This window comes from Lissotriton helveticus, chromosome 12 (genome assembly GCF_964261635.1).
Source record: "Lissotriton helveticus chromosome 12, aLisHel1.1, whole genome shotgun sequence".
In the NCBI taxonomy this organism is placed as follows: domain Eukaryota; kingdom Metazoa; phylum Chordata; class Amphibia; order Caudata; family Salamandridae; genus Lissotriton; species Lissotriton helveticus.
Genome location: NC_136073.1, coordinates 141,032,565 through 141,052,510, shown reverse-complemented (window position 1 = coordinate 141,052,510; position 19,946 = coordinate 141,032,565).

Here is a 19,946-nt window from a genome sequence, read left to right as displayed (position 1 = left end):
GTCAGCAGGGGCTTGCAATAGGTGAGCGTCGCTACACGCGAGCTTGTGTTTTGAGCGCATGTGCTAGGATCTAGTGATAATCCTTCGCGCATGCGCGTTGAATTGGCATTCATTGTCCGGGCTTGCGATAGATGAGCGTCGCAACACACGAGCGTGTGTTCTGTGCGCATGCGCGTTGGTTTGGCTTTCATAGTCAGGCGGCAGTGCTTGTTAACGCATGCGTCCTGATGCCGAGCTCATGTACCAACGTGTAGTATTACATTCTGTGTTAGATATCAAAGATGTTATGGGCCTCAGTTGGGGCAGTACTAGAGGGTTATTAAATATCATAACAAGGGTTTTTATGGGCCTCAGTTAAGGCGGTACTGGAGGGTCAAAAAGATGTATGGTAAAATGTATTCAGGCATCAGGTTGAAGTTACTGGAGGTGGTATATTAGTTGGATAATTGCCCCAAGGCACCTCATCATTTAACCCTGTAAGCTGTGTGCCAAGGCGGAATACCCATCTTTGTTCCTTCAAAAAGAGACCGTCCTCTGAAGGTAGTTGCTCAATGACGGTCCATTTAAGGTCATTGACACAGTGTTGTGCCGTCAGGTAATGTGTCGCCATTTTTGTGGTGCTTTTCTTACAGCGCACGTTGCTTTTGTGCTCATTCAACCGCGTGGTCCTGTGCGGGTAACTAAAAAAGGCTGTTGGTTATAGCCTACAAAAGGTTGTGGATCGTAGAATCCGCCATCGAAATCTGGGTTCCATTGTGGGTAACCTTGTACATTCGAGGGTTGTCCGTACTGAAATGGGGGAAATGGTGAAGGCCCCATGTATTGTGGAAATTGGGGCGGGTATCCTCTCCATCCTCTCTGTCTCGGGAACCTCCAGTAACTTCAACCTGATGCCTGAATACATTTTACCATACATCTTTTTGACCCTCCAGTACCGCCTTAACTGAGGCCCATAAACACCCTCGTTATGATATTTAATAACCCTCTAGTACTGCCCCAACTGAGGCCCATAACATCTTTGATATCTAACACAGAATGTAATACTACACGTTGGTACATGAGCTCGGCATCAGGACGCATGCGTTAACAAGCACTGCCGCCTGACTATGAAAGCCAAACCAACGCGCATGCGCACAGAACACACGCTCGTGTGTTGCGACGCTCATCTATCGCAAGCCCGGACAATGAATGCCAATTCAACGCGCATGCGCGAAGGATTGTCACTAGATCCTAGCACATGCGCTCAAAACACAAGCTCGCGTGTAGCGACGCTCACCTATCGCAAGCCCCTGCTGACACATCAGGCTATCGTATGTATGGCTTACGATCGGACCTTCCAAACATGGGCAACCAATTAACTTCTGACATCGGAACAACCATGTTTGGACATGTAATCAGTTCCGCCCAATTAAATACAAGGTATAAATAGCGTAAGCCCTGTGATCTCCTCATTTCAGCGGAGCAGCGTATGGGGAAAGACGGTGATTACTATGTCCCGAGCCAGTGAGTATAGAACCTAAAAACGACCATATGAGAAGACCTCTTTAGTAAGTGAGAATGTATTTTTACACCTTTATTACTTCTCACTACAGATTGCAAATTAAGCAACAAACACCCCAGACGTTCCTATTTGCTCATGAAGCAAGCAAGCAAGCTTTATAAGTATGACCACTGAAGCCAGTAACCCCTAGTGTTTTTATGTTTCTATGTTGTATGTGTTGTTAGTACTTTTTCTTTTACATGGCTTATTATAAGCAAATGGTGAGGTTCCAGGTGACTGCACCTGCTTGAACTACCCGGTACATGGGTAACCATTAATTGTTATTACCTTTTTGTCTCTCTACAGGTCATTGTGCTTGTAGGAGACCGCTGTAGGCACATTTAGCTTTATATTTCACTTTTTATTAATAATTCTTGATATTCATCTAGAAATACGTGAGTAAGGTGGGAAGTTGTGCCCCCGTCCTGAAGAAGGAGCTTGACTCCAAAACATGTCGACGCACACCAGAGGTCCTGTTCATTAATAATACAGATTTGACCTCACACTGCACCCTTTTTAATAGTACCAGCCAGAGTTAGAATAAAATTTTTCAATAATACTCATGTGCCAGGTACTTTTTAATCCTTCACCACGTCCCACCACTCACTTATAAATACACCCCACACACATGCACCACACATAGTCAGCAACTATAAGTGCTCCCGCGTAGTCGTAGGTCGCAGCACGCCGCATCCCGATAGAGGAGTGCGAAGACCCCGATGATGAAGCATGACACCAAGGGGCCTGTTGGTGTGTGAGGGGTATTAAACACAACACTAAGTGCTCCAACACTCGTTGAACACTTCACTCCACCTGCGGGTTGGATTCTCCTTGTTTATTTACCATATTTGCAACATCATACATCATCTGCTGCATAATCTAACATTTTCAACAAAAAATTGTTTGTAACTCAAACAGATAAAAAATTACTAAATAAATGTGACATGTTGCTGCGAAGTAGAGGGCCATTCGGAAAGGTTGACTGGTCACCTTTCTCACTGCTGCATTTGTATATTACACAGGTACTAATGAGGCAAAATCTTTGTAGAGGCTGTTAGTATGTATATAATTGTCAAAATAATAAAGTATCATGAAAAGTACCGTATTATGCTGCAGCCTTTTTTTACCTGCATAATTTAGTCAGCACCGCAACATAATTTTGTCCTCCATTGCTGCATAATTCCAGTGGCCCGAAAGTGGGCAGCACATGTTAAAAGTGCTTGTGCATGAAGCAGAGTTAGTTTGCGTACTTAGTTTGGAGTGCATGTAAATCCTGCATTGCCAATCCCTAGTGAGTTGCACTACTACTGCTGAAAAAGGCCAATGGAGGTACCAATGGGTGAGGAGGACTGACCTCAAGGGTCCTGTGATCTGTGACAGAGTCACTGTTGCTCTACTATGTGCTGCTTTGTAGTCCTGCCTGTAAGACTGGAGGTGAACTTAAGTATGGATTGTGGTGGACAGGCCTTCAGGGTTTACCCACACTTGCCATTTCTAAGGTCCACCTGCTGGTGCTAAGACACATGAGCTTCTAAGGTCTATCGGGACCTTCTAATGTGTAGCATGGGAATGTACTTCATCAGGAGAGTGATCTGGTGGACTGGTCATGAAGACTGAACCTGGTTCTCCTGTTCCGAATTCGGCAGCTCTGGCCAGAGTGCCACATCCTCTCCCCCACCACCAACACTGAGAGAAACTCGCTCCTCCTTCAGTTACAACTCAATTGTGCTGTGACTCAATTCAAATTTTGCACTAGACAAGAGTAATATCCTGCCTGAAAAAAAAGTAATAACATCCTTGAAAAAGCAAACACCCATAGGGAATGCAAGGATAAGTAAAGCGTGTGTAACAACATATTAATGCTTTTAAACTCATTATTCAGAAATCAGTGAGTAATTTTGCATGAACATGACCACAGGGCCCAGAAGGGACCCGTTTCAATGTCCATTGCTTACATCCTAACAAAACGTAAGCAGTTTGGTTTAAAAAGATCACATCCCTGAACACAGAGCCTCAGTACACATTTTATGAGCTAAAATAATTAAAACTGTTGAAAATGATCACCTTAAACGTTTTCCACTCCACCCATCAAGCAGGTATTGTATTCCATCCAGGAATGGTTCACGTCCCCACTCTGGGAAAACAATTTTCAAAGAAAGAAGATACAAAGAAAGTAGCGCTCTGAATTCTTTATTTAGTTATTTAATTATTTTCCGTATTTTGATCCTTTTTTTCTCTCCATCCCAAGGTTGCACTTAGGAATTGAAAAAGGTAATTTCCGACCAAAGTGTTTCATTAATTTTGGATTCATTTCACAGTGGAACAAACAAAGGAGAGGCAAGACAGAGTAAGAGCTGTCTCTTGAGATCAAGGGCGAGACAGAGACAGAAAGAGGAAGAAAGAGAGAGAGAGAGAGAGGGAGGAGGGCAGCTACCAGCAGCAGTAAAGGAGAAGTGGACACTGTCCTTGCCTTCTCTGGGCAGGAAGGAAAAGAGACTACGTTTTAGTCTCTTTTCCTTCTCTGCCTGTCCCAGATGGCTGAGCATTATCTGTAGGCCTTGGCTATTTCTGCCGTCCTTGAACACATTAATTTAGGAGAACAGATTATCTTTAATTAAAAAAGTAAGGGCATGCTGTGCTCTGCTGATCCTGCCTCCTTTGATCACTGGCGGGATGAGGTGGATAAAGTGGAGGATCAGCAAAGAGCCAGCTCTTAGATGATGAAAAACAACCATTACCATAAGGGAGAGTTCTTCAAACTGTGGGGCGCGCCCCCCCCCCCAAGGGGGGCGTGCACTCCACTCTAATTTTACCTTTGTTCCCTGTTGCAAGTCTTCTTAGAGAACTCCGGAATGGATGGGGGGAGGAGGGAGGAGAGAGGGGAAATCAACGGGGCACAAAGTGCCCATGCTTTTATTATGTTCACCGTCCCAGGAGGGGGTTAATTCATTCAGCTTCAGCCGCAGTGAGGAGACAGGAAGTCTCCTCTGCTAAAACTGAAGGTACATGACCTGAAGACAGCCTTCGCATTTAATATTATTATAAAGAAGACTCCTAGCCACGCACTGCAGCTGAAATGCCTGTCTGTTCCTTTGCTTTCAGTTTAAGCAGTGGAGACATCCTGCCTCTCACTGCAGCTGTAGCATTTCAGCTATATGAATTAACCCCCTCATTGGAGGGTTAGCGCTTCCCAGAAAGGAGACCGTTTCTTTTAAAACTACACAGGCAGTCCCGCAAAATGCCAGCCAGCCATGTGTTCTTTTGCAGACTGCATGTTCTCTTTTATTATCACCAGTATACCGGATGCACAGCTAAAAAATACTGTATGTTATCTTCACATTGGTAATCAGCAAATATCATAATATCTTCTGTTAGTTTAAACATTGTTTGTAAAATCATTGCATTACTCGCAATTCATGTAATGATTTTCATGTTGCCAGTTGTTTGACTTGAAAAATACTAGAAAAACGATTTTGGTACATTATAAAAAATCATGTTTAAACTAACAGAAGATATTGTGATCTTTTGCTGATTACTAATGTGAAGATAACATACAGTGGGCCTCATTTATGAGGCCGTGCGTCATTTTTACGCCGCCGGTGCGTCACTTTTTGTGACGCACCAGCAGCGTAAATAATGTGCCTTGTTGCACCCTATTTACAAAGTGACGCATCTAGGTAGATGCGTCACTTTGTAAACCCCTGCGCTACGTTATACCTGTGTCAGGTATAAAGTATGCAGAGGGGGCGTTCACCCGCAAAAAGCCTCGTAATAGTGACGCCGTGAAATCTATGAGATTTCACTGCGTCACTTTTAGGACGCTGTTGCGTCAAAATCTTGCGCCTGCCTCACAGCAGGCTTAAGACTGACGCAAGCCCTTTCACATGGGGCTTTCTCCATGTGAAAGGAAGCATTGCTGGAGTTGCGTCACTTTTGTGACACCTCCAGCAATACGTCACTTTTGCGCCTACAGATACGTCAGAAATACTGACTTATTTGTAACTCCTTGCGACATGATGCGTCATATTATAAATATGACGCATCAATCATGTTGCAGGGAGAGCGCAGTGAAAAGTGACGCATCGCTGTTTTCACGCAGCGATGCGTCACTTTTCATAAATGAGGCCCAGTATTTTTTAGCTGTGCATCTGGTATACTGGTGGTTTTCCACCATAGGTATTGTGGTATCTCAATAGGTTGGCTACCTTATAACTGGGTTGCACGGCATTCACTAAGTGAATCTTGATTATTCTTTGTTTACTGTGTTCAAATAGGGTGTGTGCAGACTCTCCACAAAAACCCTTTTATTATCAGCCATAGATTATTCAGGCAGCTCTAGAACAGAAATAAAAGTTTTTTCTATTTCTATTTGATGTTCAAAGTATGCATGGGCAAATACTGACAAAACAGCTTTTAGGTGACTGCTTAATTTTGTACCCAATGGGACATCAAAATAATAAGCTGGCAACCCTAATCACAAGACTGGGAGTTTGTTGCAGGATCACCACATTATTTATTTCCTCCACCCTGATCCCTTGTTACTGCCATATTAGCAATAGTTTAACACATTTGAAACCCTAAGCTGCCCTCAATAACATTCTGAGTTACTTGAAGGGTCTGGGAATGCACCTTGCATTCAGACAACTCGCTTCTCATTCTTACCTTTCACTTCCACGCTCACCCTGCACTTACACTGATCCCCATGCACTCACACCAGTCACCCACATACCCTGCACTCACAGTGATCACTCTGCACTCACAATGCACTTGCAGTGTTCACCCTGTACCTCACCCTGCAATCACACAAGCACACTACTCAACCTGGGCTGAAGTGACAATTCACTCACCTGTCCCCCTCACTGCTCAATCTGCAATCTCACTCAAATAAGCCCACCACTAACTATACATTCATTCGTCCCACTCTGCACTTATATCTGCAGCCAAATTCATATGGTCACCTCGCTCACCTTGAGGTCACTCCTCTTACCTTACTCGCAAACTGTCGCATGGCTCACCGTGCACTCACATGAGCACTCCTGCCACCCACACAGCACAGAGGGTTAATGTGCCTGCTCCATAGAATGTGTACCATGCAGATCACAGAACTGAGTGTGAGTAAACAATGAGTAGCGCTATAACAAAATAAAGGGAGATGAGGTGCATCGTTGGTGAGTGGTAGTGAGGGAATTCATGGAGAAGGGGGACATGTGGGATGGGGCACGGCTGCAGTTTGTGCGCCAGCGCAGGGGGAAGCACAGAGATGTGTCATATTCTTGTAAATATGTCGCATCCCTGTGCTTCTGAAGTGCCGCAGCTTGGCGTAGCCAAAGGGCTTACGGTGCCACGCTGCGGCACTTCCTTGTAAATCTGCCCCTGAATGTAGAGCACTACCTGAGGATGGCAGTAGCAAAAATCCATCCACAGATTGACCGTCTGTGGCGAAAAATAGGCACACCCGTCAAATTTATGTTGGTGGTGTTATCAATCAATGTCATGTGTAAAACAAAGCATCCTAGTAAAAACAATTTGCACACATTTTCTCTGGGAAAATGGTGGCTTGAGCTATGTCATAACCTGTCATTTCAGCACACCCATTTACAAACCTGCACTTTATTATTAAACACTCTTATTATGTTGAACATTATCAGCTGGATATGGTCCAGGATATACGCGCGGCGGTCAATTATGTAGTGTACCAGATTCCAGAAATTTCTGTCAGGTGTTGGGGGGCCCTACAGCTAAACAAATTGAGCTGGGGGGGCTCAACCTACAAAAGTTTGAAGACCTCTGCCATAAGGACATTAACATCACACAATGCTGGAAAACATCAACAGATGAAGGAGAAAGAAAAATGCTAGGGAAGCGGTAGGTTGCCAGTCAAAGGGCTTGGAAGGCAACCAGTACTCGCTGCATGAGTAGGAAAGGAGGGCCTAGGCCAATAATGTATTCACAATCTCCAAACCTTGCTTCTTATTTAAATCTTCCTGCTACCCTGAAGGGCTCATTATTCAAGCTGGCAGATAGGGTAGCGCTGAGGTGGGACGGGGTCAAACAGCAATCAACAGTTTAGTGCAGACTGCTGGCAGCTGTGGTGGTGAGGTGAGAAGGAATTCCTGCAGGGGTGCAGCAAAACAAAGGGCAGAGGGCGGGTGGCCTCTGTGACTGGAGGCAGGTCACAGGTCAAGTGCAGGGCCAATATAGGCAGCCCTTCCGTGTGCTAATGCCCTGCAACTCACAAAAGGGTGAGGGGAAATTATTTTGTCCCCTTGCCCCCCCACCCTTGTCCCCAGTGTCCCTCCACTCCAAAATCTGGGGGGTATATATCCCCCGTGCCCCTCAAATTTCCTATGCCATAACTGTGAATTAGGTGTCGGTGGACCCATGTCTTCAATTTAGGGCCACTGGAAGTATGGCATGGGACGAGTAAACTAGGTAGCAAGACAAATCTATCAAGCGGCGTAATGAGGAACAGTTTGAAGTAGCATAACCTCACTATTTTGTCACTTTTACATGTTACTATATGGAAAAAGGTGTCGCTTTCTTGATATCAGTTTGACACCTAAGTGCAGCAACAGACACTGAAACATAACCTGTCTCTGCTCCACAAAAAGCCTACCCTTCATATCAGCCTGCCTGGTAGCGTTATTAGTAACTTTTGATTCAGTCGAGCTAGAAATATGTTTCTTGTTAAAGTCTGCAAGTTATGCACACAACGATGGAATATGTGGAAAATATCACACATTTTCAATTATGCAGCAAATGTCACAGGACAGCATTCTTCCATTGGTTCTGCTTTTATGACATGTTTATGCAATTCCAGCTATACAGCTATCATCACCTTGCACATTGGTCACCCACACCCCGATGGAAAAGAGAAATTACAAGTTGCAGCATACAAAGACATGTTGGCTAAAATGCCAGAACTGCCTGTATGTGTGTGTCATATGGCATGGAATCACGTAGGGTCCGATTCCGATCTCGCTCGGAAGGGTTCTGAATGTGATCCGGCCCAAAAACATATGAGCCGTAGGTTTTTTTTCCGACCGACTCGTACAGCTGTATGAGCGAGTAAATTACGAGGCGAGAAACACGAAATCGCTGACCGAATCGTTTCCGGGTCTGAACTGCTCCGTACGTCTCGTCCGTAAGCAAATCGCACTGTGCAATGGAGGTGATTTCCGACTGAGCCAGTACAATGCACGATTCGCACAGCCGGATTGAGTCGGAGCCTCCGACACGTAGACGCTCTGGGAAGCGGAATTTGGGGGTCCCCCTTCACCCAAAGTCATACGAGTCGATCACGGGGGGAGCCAAGGGTCCCCCCTACACATGAAAGTACGGTGCGGGTGGCACAGACGCTTCCCCACTACAGGGGACACCCTTGTGCGCAACATACCTTTTTCGTCAATGGGAGACTATGTACGCATCGTACAACAGGCTCGAATTGACTTCAAAGGGGATCCGAGCAACCCGTATCCGTCAGCGCTTGTCGGCATAGTACTAGGGCGCTCGGAGCACGAGTCGGTTGGAAAGCCCTCCAGATCCGAGTCGGACAGAGTCTTCTCCCAGCGAGATCAGAATCGGCTCCTAAGTAGTTTAATAATTTCAATTTGGGAACATGGGTGAAAGTTTCAAGTTCTGAATTTGTGAACTTGGTACAACTTTGCTGCAAACTGTTTTTTTAGAGCAGTGTTTCCCCAAAACAGAGCAATTTTGTTTCCTTCAAGTATTGGGAATGTGATATCCGTAGACAGTTAAAGATGTCCGTAGAAAGACCTAAAAAAACATTGAGGAAGCCAATTGATCTATCCTATTTTAAATGAAGACCTATTGGGTTTCTAATGCTTTTTGTTGATGCTGTTCCCTGTCAATAAAACACATTCTCATTCGTCAGTGTTGGCCAACATTAATAAAACAAGCAAATATAAATTGCTATTGGGACCTATTGGCATTAACAATGATTTCAGCCATGCTGTACAGAATTCCCAATGCTGTCCATCGTGCCTAAAAATGGAGCATATGTACGAAATGACGAGAATGCTTTTTTCTTCTTGTTTACCAATCCAAGTTGGATCACTAAGCAAAAATAAAAATAAAGCACATTAAGGTGGGGGGCCAATTCAGTAGGGGTAAGCAACACAGTGGGGGTTAGAATCATGGAGCATGGGGGTTGTGAAGCAACACGAGGACGAATCTTGAAAGCAAATGGAGAGAGAGTAATGTGATGGGGAGGAGAGTGGGAGAGAGAGAGAGAGAGAGAGAGAGAGAAAGAGAGAGAGAGAGAGGGGAACATGGAGCTTGGGGTAGCAGTACATGAGAGTACATGCATCAGAGTGCGGGGTGGGAAGAAACACATGGGCAGAGAAAAAGCAACACAAGCAAGGCAGAGGAGGAAGTACATGAGGGAGGCTGCTGGAAAACACAAATGCCTAAACAAAAAGAAAAAAGTTGTGCAAGAAAAATTGACTAGTACAAGGACAAAAGTAATACATCCATGCTCCAGTGGAGGGACTAACGTATGAAGAGGAAGCTAAGCCCACACAAGTTAATGATAAGCAGGAAGCAGATGAAAGTGATAATGAAACCAGTCAATGGTAATCAATGGGCAGCAGCCGCGGCCCGTGGAGGGAATTGTGGTGGGGCAGAGAGGCAGGGCGGGGGAGGGGCAGGGTGGGGGGTGCTAAAAACCGGCATATGGATAATTGGAGGTAAGTAAGCAACTTAATTAATAAAAGGAATTTCGTAGCACGCGCTGCAAAAATGTGATGCAGCGCGCGCTACGAAATTCGTTTTATTAATTAAATTGTTTACCTACCTCCAATTATCCATATGCCGGTTTTTAGCACTCCCCACCCTGCTCCTCCCCCGCCCCGCCTCTCTGCCCCACCGCAACTCCCTCAACGGGCCGCGGCTGATGGGCAGGCTTCTGAGTCCACTATAAGCTGACAATACATCTCACAGGCGGGGCAAGTGCTGTCTAAAAGGCAAGACCTAAAAAGAGAATAATGCGTTATATTTATGTCTGCAAACATTAGAACCATATGCATACTTTTGTATCTTCATGCATGTGGGCACTTAGCATAACAGATCTATCATATTGTTTTGTTTTTTCACCATTATAAAATTGCTGATGCCCATCTTCGATCTACAAATTTTAAAGAAAGGAATACATTGTGTACCAAAGGAGTAACCTGCCAGCAAATTACAAATGCAAGGCTCTCAAAAAAAAAAGTTAGACAACAATGCAATGGGATGGTATGGAGGAGCGGGTGGATGGGGCAGAATGCAACAGGAAACAGATGAGGGATCACAGACGTAATGGAGAAGCTTTACGGCATATTTGGGAAAGGCAGAAAAATAATTTTAGAAACAGGCAGACTGGGAGGGGTAGGAGGAGCTACCAACAAGCTGGAGGGGTGGATGAGCAATGAGCAACACAGAAAGAGCAGCAGAGGTCCCTTGAGTGGGAAGCAAAACATAAGAAAGTAGGGGGCTGATTTCAATGCAGTCGGAAACTGCTCCAACCATAGGTCCTAGCCGTTCCGACTGCATTGAAATGTCTTGTTCGGATTCCTTTCCAATTAACCCATTTTGATGGGGTTGGTCGGAAAGGAATCTGAACCTGATGTCTGAATGGCCTCAGACGGGCTCAGAGAGCCCAGCTGCCATTCGGAAATCCTCCATCAATCCCTCGGGTGGCTCTTTCTGGCTGAGGAATGACAATGGAAGATTCCCACAGCCTTTCTGTGCCGGCCTTTCTGCCTACGGATGGCGGCCTAGGGGGCACCTATGGTGCCCCCCCTGGAGACTTCGAGGTGCCTGCTACAGGGTGCAGGGGTGAACTGCACTTCTGCTCTTTACAATGAGAGCATGCATTCAGTTCCGAATGCATGCTCCCATTGTAAAGAACAGGATTATGACCAAACAGTGTTTGGTCGCATCTTACTTGCTGGGCTGGAAGCAACGACAGGAGGTCATTCGTTTCCAGTTGCCAAACGATGTCAGATGGATTCTGTTCCATCCGACATCGTAATCTGGCTCTAAGTAAGAAAGCACATCCATTCCTATGAACTTCTAAAAGCACTAGAGAAATTTTTTTTACTGAATGTAAGAAGGACACAAATCATACAACCAAAGGGATGGTAAAGAAGCTTACTCCAAGCGAGGAAAAAACACAAGAAGAGGTAGGATAATCATTGAATAATAAGCAAGCAAAAGAGAGTGACAGAAAAACCAGGCAATGGTAGGCAATGAGCTCTCACAAAACCTACTGTAAGTATTGTTTTTGTAAACATAAGTCTTTGACAACAGACAGCTGCTTGCTGCCTATAGATCAGACCTAAAAACTATCAGTGGATAAGTCACTAACACATTGAATCAGGAAACTTGAGGGCCCTGTCAGCAGCTCAGTTTAATGCTGGCAATGAGGATATGTTCTACAAGTGCTAGTACATTCTGGAGCATGCAAGTTGCCTGAACACCCTGTGGCAGATACCACTATAGGTTGGCAAACCAGTGAATTTGCAGAAATATCAGAGCCAGAGTGCTAGTGGGAGTCTGACTTAGCTTTAAGAGCCAAAGCATGAGCCAAGCCAACAACAAAATCGTGATGTGAATCTTTTAAATTCACCGAACTGATATATGTTAAGTGAAATAGATGTTTAAATATGCCAAGACACTGTAAAAATGTATCTGCCACATTTGTGATGTGACTTTAAATCAGAAAATAAGATTAATGGGTGGCTATATAAATCCTCTGTTTTTTTGTAGCGTAGGACTGTTACAATCATTTGTGAATATATTGTCTTAGCAGGACCCGAATGATGATAACATCATGCTTTCATAAAACAATGTTTTGCATCTGACTCACCCTCCACCGCGGTCGGGCCTTAAAACATGCCTAGGCACCTGTCTAGCACAACCATATGACTGTGGTTGGCGATTAATGCCTATGTGCATCTCTGGAATCCCTTATTCGATTCTGTCATTTTGGTGTCATTCTGTTCATGAAATTATGGTCTATTTTTATAAATTGGAGTGGGATTTTTATTGTGTTGTGTTTTTGACTATTTAACTATTTTAGTACTTTTGAATGCTTTGCACATACTATTAGAAAATAACAAACAGTAGTAAGTCCATCACTGCACCTGACCAACCACTGATACAGCAACACCCTGCATTAGAAAATAATGGGGGTTGGGAGTTAAAATAAATCCACACAGGAAATAATGTTAAAAGAAGTGAGTTTATTTAAGATAGTAAAAAAACTATTTTTTTTATATATTAACATTAAGTAATATATGAAAATAATACATATTTATTATTTTATTATAAAATATTTTAATTTGTAGTAACCTTTTAAATTCAATCATTAATGTAACAGTATGATGTATTAATTAATGGTAATTAATGCTTTACATCACTTTTAATAATGATTAATACATATTAATCAAGATTTAATAATCAAATAATTATTAATGAAATTAATAGTGCGGTGACATTTTTGTCATTTGTTCTTCATCTAAAATAAATATACATAATTAGTTGACATGATTATTTAACATAAAATATTTGTTATATTTTTTTTCAAGTTAAATAAACTTTTTTTTTAAATCTCGTTATACTTTACCGTGTGGATATCTCCCCCCCCCCCCCCTCCAACTTTGGAGTCTTCCCATGGTAAGGAACAGGGACATTTCAAAAAATGTATTCAACTAAAAAAAAAAATATTAAACATATCTTTATATTAATTATGAATATAAATTCCTTTTATATAATTATTTTAAATGTAGAGCAAAAATTGCTAAAGTACTATTAATAAGTACATAATTAACTGATTTCACTGGTTTAATTCAAATAAATCGAGTGGTTCTCGATAATAGTGGAAACGATCAACAACTTAGGCGATACTCCAACGAATAATATTCATGCATGGTCAATCTTTTTAGAGAGACTAAAACTGAAAATGAAAACACCAGTTACTAAGGCCAAAGGTATCAGCCCAATTAATAGATTGCCGAAAGATTTGGAAGATCTAAGAAGGACACTGAGAAAAACACATAAAAAGTTGCAACCAAATGCCAAAGACTCTTATCAAATGGATGCGTTTTGGCCCTACGGAAGAGCTATAAAAAGAAAGTCTGGGAGTACAAAAAAGACATGAAGGAAAAATTCTGGTCCAAATTGCTTTATAGTTCCCAAACTCGGATACAATTACGTTCTGGAAAATTATAAATCAACTAACCAGACCGTTGAACACTCTTGTATCAAATGTGCAGGAAAATGCATGGGTTACTTTCCTCCAGTTAAAATTTAAAGGAAATGCAATAAAAACCCCAGGGAATTACCCAATCCGCAAAATGACAATAAAAACACAAATGAGGGGGAACATAGCATACAACAATTACCAATTAATCCAAGTAAAGTACTAACAACGACCTTAACACTCGGATCTTATTCTAAGGAGGAGATAATACAAGTAATTAAAAAGGGCAAGAGTAACGGGGCCCCAGGTCCAAATGGCATACCGCAAGCAGTATACAAACATGCACCTGAATACTGGAGTCCACTTTTTGGGAATCTCTTTGCTGATGTTCAAAATCTTAATCAAATACCTGAAAGCTGGCAAGGATCCATGCTAATGCCTATATACAAAGGTGGTGACAGAACCAACCCATGTAACTACCGACTAATAGCACAACAGGATGTGGAAGCTAAATACTTTGCATCACTTCTACTAAAAGATCTGGTTACCTGGTCTGTCGAGAGAGATCTGATCCCAATTAACCAAACGGGGTTTAGAGCGGGGATCGGAACTATTTCAAATATTCTATCAATAACTATGATAGCTGATAAATGCCAGAGTACCAAAAAGGAGTTGAACTTATGTTTTATCGATCTGCAAGCCGCATTTGATAGTGTGGATCGGGCCTTATTATGGGTAAAATTAAGATCATTGGACATACCTGAGAGAATACTAAGGGGCTTGTTGCTATTCTATACGAACACTTGGACACAAGTAAAACTAGGGGATGGTACCCGATTGTCAAGAAAAGTGCATACTGAAACCGACCTAAAACAAGGCTGTGTCCTTGCCCCTCATTTATTCAACCTATTCCTTTCGGATCTCTCTGGCAAACTAAACACCTGCAATGCTCACCCACCGAGACTAGGCACCATGCAACTCTCACATCTCGCATACTCGGATGATATTGTACTTATGAGCCTAACAAAAGTCGGTATGATCAGGCTACTAACCAAACTTTCACTTTTCTTGTCCGCGAATAAGCTGACTCTGAACTTTTCCAAGACCAAAACAATGTTAATTTCCAACCGGCGCTCAAAAGATTACAATGTTGGTATTGAAGGAAAAAGGCTTGAAAGGGTCTCAAGTTATAAATACCTGGGATTTTTTATTGATGATAAACTAACTTTAAAACCCCAGAAAAATTATCTTACAGAACGAGCTGGTGCCCTGATTTTTGCATTTAGCTCCCTGTTCAAAAAACTAGAGGGCCTCTCATTAAAACCTTTACTAACAGTAATTGCTAGCAAAGCTCTTCCTACGTTAGCATACGCAAGTGCAGCACTGCACGGCAAGGATTGTGCCCTGTTAAATAACTTGATTATCAAAATCTATAAGAAAGTCCTTCAACTTACCCGCACGGCTTCACCAGCGCAAATGTGCCTAGAATTTGGTCTTAAGAATGAGTCAGTGGGAAGATTATATACGTGCATCAAAACATGGTACCGGATTAAAATGAACGCCTCTGACAATAATCTAAATACATTTTTGTGGCAAGAACTTGAAACACAAAGCAGATCTGAGGCAAATAAATTCCTGACCAGTGCACTGGAATTAACATGCACCGCCCGGCTATGGGACAAAAAATTGCCATTTAATTCATTTAAACAGGCTCTAAACAAAGCTGCTAAATTTCATTCATTGCTTATTGACAAGGAAATCTTCTCCCATCGCTCCCACTCTTGGGTTGTGATTAACCGCTATAAATTACTTATTCCGGTGCTTTATCTGGATTCTACATACTCAGTTTTCATCAAAAAAAGGTTGATGGCTCTAAGATTCGGAAAATATCCAACGATGGCCAACGCACCAGCCTGGAAACATTTGGGGACCGCTGCCTGTCGGCTTTGTGGTTACAACAAAGAGGACTTAATTCATATTATCTGTCATTGTACAAAGTTGAAACAGGAGCGATCGCTCCTTTTAAAGAATTATTTTCTGATTAAGGGATTGCGCACCTGTAGGTCAGCGATCATTGGTTGCTTGGACTCTATGGACTCACAAATTCACTGCAAGATTGTAAGGTTTCTGCTCGCTTTTGAAAAACATCTGAAAGCAAACTAATATTTTAATCCGTATTGTGTTATGATATTTATATTCTTTTTGTCGGTTTTAACTTTATTTCTAAGTATTGAATTTTTTCTTGATGCAAATCTTGAATATTATTTAATCGATTGTATATTTAAACACTGTATCTGAAGTGCAAAGGAAATTTGTTATGGTTTTAATTAACTAAACAATAAAAATAAAAAAATAATCATATTAAATTAAAAAATGTTGTTTACATTCAAAAGTAAGTGCTCAACTTAAGAAAAATCATTAGTGATTAATAATTATTTAAAGTGTTGTTTGGAATTAATGAAAATAAATGTAATTATTTTATAACAAACATTATTGTTTCATTAATTAAACATTATTTCTTCAGGCGTTTTATTTTAACCCCTTTGGTGCTTATGACGAGCTCAGCTCATCATGAGGCACAGTGGACCTGTGCTCATGATGAGCTGAGCTTTTCATAACGGCCGCGGATCGCCCACTCGGGGCTAATTCCCCTCCTGTGCGGGCATTCCACAGGAGTGGGCAGAGTCGTGATGAGCTCAGCTCGTCATGAGCACAGCTGGGCTCGTCACGAGCACCGTGGCGCTGACTCGCCCCCCCCTCCTACTTGCCCCACGGGGGAATTAGCCCTGTGTGGAAAGGGTCAATTAGCTATCTCCATAATTCTATATGGAATGTGTTACAGTACCGGTTGTTGCCTAAGTGGGATGCTGGACTTACTACTGCTTTTTATTTTTTTTTATTTATTCATTTATTTATTTTATTTTTGGAGTTTTATATAGCGCTTGCAAGACCCGGGGGTATCAGAGCGCTTTACAGCAAACATAACAGTGAAAACATAAGCAATAAAGTACAGTTGGACTCAACAAGGATATTGGGTAACCAAGAGTAACAAAGTCATTGTCCGGAGGCATGGAGGTGGCGTTTGAGGAGAAATTCTTTTAGTTGCCTCTTGAAGTTTGTGAAAGATGGATTCGTCCTGATGTGAGTAGGGAGAGAGTTCCAGATTTTTGGGGCATTCCCAGAGAAAGAGCAGGACAGGGCTTTTTGTTTATGTCTTTTTGGGGGGATTAAGAGGAGTGAGTTGGAACTTCTGAGGTTTCTTGTTTGTCCAGCTTTTGTGAGTTTGGCTGCGAGGTAATCCGGTTTGCCTGTGTGCAAGGCTTTATGTGTGAGGTAGGCCGTTTTGTAGGCGCAGCGTGCTTCGATGGGTAGCCATTTTAGGGCCTGTAGAGTAGGGGTGATGTGGTCAAATTTCCTGGTCCCTGAGATTATTCTTGTTGCAGCATTTAGGGTGGCTCTCAAGGGGGCGGTATGTGTTCTAGCTGACCCGGTTAGAGTGGAATTGCCATAGTCAAGTCTGGAAAGAACTAGAGATTGTGTTGCAGTGTTTAGGTCCTTGGGGGGTATGAAGGGTTTGATTTTGTTGAGGAGTTTTAGGTTGTAGAGGGCGCCTTTAGCAGGGATTTGATGTGGGAACCCATGTTGAGGCTTGGGTCTAGAGAGTCAGAGTCAAAATTACTTTATTCGATTAATTAAAAGTCATAAAAGTATACTACACATAGACATATACACAATCATCAATTCAATTCATTATAGAACAATTGCTGGGAAGTAATTATTTAAAAACAAGTAAGAAACAGTTAAATAAGAAACAGTTAAATAAGCAACAGTTAAAAATCATTAAAAAACTTCATTAAAAAACTTCATTTTTTCATAACATCTCATATTAACAGAAGTTATCTATAATTTAATTTTACAGGGTTACTTAATTCCTTATGATACAAAATCGGCTACTCTTGAAAAATAAAATTATACTAAACTTGTATACATTCCATCATTGTGGTTCTCATCAGTCTATTCCGTCTAGCACGTATAGATGTTACCAAAAAATTTGCAACCCCAAACATCACTATAGGGGACACCATAAGTTGTAAGAACATCAAAGCAGGTTTCACCTGCTTAAATTCCTTGTCCCTCAGAAGTGGTATAATATATTTCTTTCTACCCTCTACAAAAAAAGGGCAAAAAAATACTAGATGTATCAAGTCTTGATCCGAGAAGCTGTCACATTTACATGGATCATTTTCACTTGGTTTACACCATTTTGTATATTCACCCAGTAAAAAATGCACCTGATTAAAACGAAATTTTGTTAAAAGCCATCGGTGGTAAGGTCTGTTTACGATTGTCAGGTATGGTTGTATAGTCATAGTTGATACCAATGAATAATGTGCCCTTACTGTTGATTTCTCAATTTCATGGGCTTCCCGGTAAAGGTTTCTACTATCCGTAAAGTGTACTTTTACCCAGGAGATATCATCTTTACTCAGGCTTTCGGGATTATAATAAAGTTCAGGCCGGCCTAATTGTGTTACAGTATCTTTAATGTGTGTCAGCCATTGTATATCTTTTACTCTGTCTTGCCCCATACAATCGCTAATAATTTTATGGTTTAATGTTAAACTTGGGTTCAGCCATATTTTCATCCAGAGGAGTAATGGGGCCATTTTAAGTGTGTCCTCAATATAGCCTATCCCAAGTTCCGTATGTACTGCGAAGGTTGGGGTAGAGTGTGGTAAGCCCAATAGTAGACGCAGAAATTTGTTCTCCTCTTTCTGTATTAGGGTAGAGTCTTTAAAACCCCATATCGCAGCACCATACCTTGCTAGAGCCAATGTTTTAGCTCTATGCAAGGTCAGTATGGCTTCTATGGGTTTCCCTCCCAACCTTTTCGCAAAACCCAGTATGGCAGCCGACGATCTTCGCACTGCCGTCGCTTTGTTTGCAATCTGGGGGGTCCAGGAGCCCATGTCATCGAATATTACTCCCAAATAGGTGAATATTTTGACTTTTGACAACACTACGCCATTACAGCGTAGGGTTTTCGTATCTTTCTTCCCTTTTCCCAATGACATGACATGTGATTTTTCCATGTTCACTACCAGATCTAGCTTCTGCATAAAGGCCCCAAAAGAATCAAGGAGCTGCTGTAAACCATTTGGGGTTCTAGAAATTAGGACCGTGTCATCGGCATATAACAGGACAGGTAGTGGAATCCCTCCCATGCTGGGTATATCTGGAGTGACTGAAGATAGAGTTTTATTCAGTGAATTGATATACAAGGAGAACAGCATGGGGGCCAGAATGCACCCCTGGCGCACACCTCTGGCTGATCTAAACCCAGCAGTACATTTCCCGTCCAATGTCATTCGCACTGATGCCTTCAGGTCTCTATGTAAGTATGCCAAGAAGTTTACAAGTGCCCGGTCCATACCCAATTCCAGAAGCATTGTCCACAGCTTCGACCTATTAACTAGGTCGAAGGCTGTGGACTGGTCCATAAAAGCCAAATGGATCGACCCCCTGGAGGCAACAGTATATTTGTTGACGGTCAGGTAAAATTAAGGCACTGGTCTTCCGTGCCTCTCCCAGTTCTAAATCCATATTGGGCGTTGCACAAGATTTCATTATCTTTTTCCCACTTACTGATTTTATCTAAGATGACCTTGCCTAATATCTTGAAAGACGAGTCAATCAATGATATCGGTCTGTAACACCTTGGGTCTCCCCTTTGGCCTTTTTTTAAAATGGGGATTATAATGGAGTGGGACCAGGAGGAAGGTATACTAAGAGAGATCCCTAGTGATTTGACTGAGTTTGCTGGAGTGAGTTTGCAGTTTAGAGCGGTAAGGTGGTTTAGCCATTCTTGGATCTGAGCGAGTTGCTCGTGATTTGAGAAGACAAGGATTTCGGTTTTTTCTTGGTTGAGTTTGAGGTGGTTGAGGGTTAGCCAATGTTCTATTTTAGAGAGAGTGGAGTTTAGGCGGAGGATGTCATTGATGGAAGAGACTTCGAGGTACAACTGGGTGTCGTCAGCATAGAGATGATAGTCGATGTTTGCTTGTTTTATAATGGCGGTGAGTGGTTTCATGTAAATGTTGAAGAGTGTGGGGGAGAGGACTGAGCCTTGAGGAACACCTCGAGTTGAGGGAGAGGTGTCGGACATTGAATTTTTGATTTAGTAACTTACACTCAGATTTT